This window comes from Galeopterus variegatus, unplaced genomic scaffold (genome assembly GCF_000696425.1).
Source record: "Galeopterus variegatus unplaced genomic scaffold, G_variegatus-3.0.2 Scaffold66304, whole genome shotgun sequence".
NCBI classification, from domain to species: domain Eukaryota; kingdom Metazoa; phylum Chordata; class Mammalia; order Dermoptera; family Cynocephalidae; genus Galeopterus; species Galeopterus variegatus.
This window is the reverse complement of record NW_007792415.1, coordinates 1-1,740: the sequence shown is the minus strand read 5'-3', so window position 1 is coordinate 1,740 and position 1,740 is coordinate 1. Positions and strand designations below refer to the sequence as shown.

At 57.7% G+C, this 1,740-nt stretch overlaps 1 pseudogene; it reads left to right on the top strand.

The window, feature by feature from the left end:
• Positions 1-5: 5 nt before the first annotated feature.
• On the top strand, positions 6-1,060 carry LOC103584577 (annotated as a pseudogene).
• The last annotated feature ends 680 nt before the right edge of the window (positions 1,061-1,740 follow it).

Genomic DNA, 1,740 nt, shown 5'->3' with positions numbered 1-1,740 from the left:
CCCGCTTCATCTCCATCGGCTACGTGGACGACACGCAGTTCACGCGGTTCGACGGCGACGCCGCGAGTCCGAGGGCGGAACCGCAGACGCCGTGGGTGGAGCAGGAGGGGCCGGAGTACTGGGACCGCGAGACGCAGATCTGCAAGGACACCGCACAGACTTTCCGAGTGAGCCTGAACAACGTGCTCAGCTACTACAACCAGAGCGAGGCCGGTGAGTGGTCCCGGGCCCAGGTCGCAGGTCCTTCCCGTTCCCCCGGAACGGACAGAGGTCACCCAGAACGTGCCCTTTACTGGGGAAAAGCCCGCTGGGATTGGCTCCAATTTTTTTTTTCCTTTTTGTCTTTTTTTTTACTGACCGGCAACGGGATCGCAACCCTCGGTGTCGCGCCTGCACCGCGCTCAGCCAGTGAGCGGGAACCGGTCTCCACATGGGATCCGAACCCTTGGCGGGAGCGCCGCCGCACTCCCAAGCGGCGCACTCTCCAGTGCACCACCAGTCCGGCTCACCAATTTTGTTTTAAGTTTACGTGTAAACTGGTCTGGCCAATCGCCGCCAGTCATCAAGGGCTGACCTCAGGGCGGGGCTACATGGACGGGGCTGACCCCGGGGTCGGGGCCAGGGTCTCACACCCTCCAGTGGATAATTGGCTGCGACGTGGGGCCGGACGGGCGCTTCCTCCGCGGGTACTGGCGGGAAGCCTACGACGGCGCCGATTACATCGCCCTGGACGAGGACCAGCGCTCCTGGATCGCTGGGGACGCAGTGGCCCAGGTCGAGAAGCGCAAGTGGGAGGCGGAGGGATATACGGAGAGCGTCAGGGCGTACCTGGAGGGGGAGTGCATGGAGTCTCTCCGGAGATACGTGAAGAACGGGAAGGAGGCTCTGCAGCGCGCAGGTACGAGGGGATGCCTCACTGGTCTACGGTTGCTCTCTCCTGCTGGCCTCCCTCAAGGAGGGGAGGAGACTGAGATGGACCCAGAGTATCGCCCCTCCCCTGTGTGGGGAAAGGGAGGAGTCCGCCTGGGTTTCCAGATCTTGTACCAGAGAGTGACTCTGAGGGCTTGCCATTCTCTCAGGGAAAATAAGGGATCCATTCTCTCTGCGGATGGAGGGGAAGACCATCCTTGAAATAACTGATCAGCAGTTCCCTTCAATGTTAGTATTAGTAGCAGCCTTGGAAACCACTGCGAACTTTGGTTTTCTTCTCTGCTCCACACCTGATGCCTTTGGAGGTCTGACTTCAGCTTTTCTGAGTCACTGGGCCTCCACTCAGGTCAGTGGCAGAAATCCCTATTCTCCCCCTCAGGCATCTGGAGCTTCCTACCCTGGGCCGCTTTACCCTGCTTGTAGAACATTACAAGGAATAAGAGAGTACCCCAGATCCCTAGGTTCAGGCTGGTGTCTTGGTTTTGTGGTCCCTCCCCAATTGTAACCATCCTGTCCATTCCCAGGATGGTCACATAAGTGCTGCTGGAGTGTTCCATGAGAAATGCAAAGTTCCTATATGTAGAGCTAGGGCTGGGTCTGGAGCTCACAGACCCCTCTAGCCCGTTCACAAACCCTTCACATGCAGGTCTACGAGCTAGGAAACTGGCAAAAAGGTCCTTGGAGCCTTGGTTGAAGAAAGGGTAGTCTTTATTCAGCACACACACATCTAATACCTAGGCATCCAAAGGGAAACTCAGAAACTGATCTGCTACAGGCAAAATCCAAAGAAAACTGAGCAGCTGCCAGCAG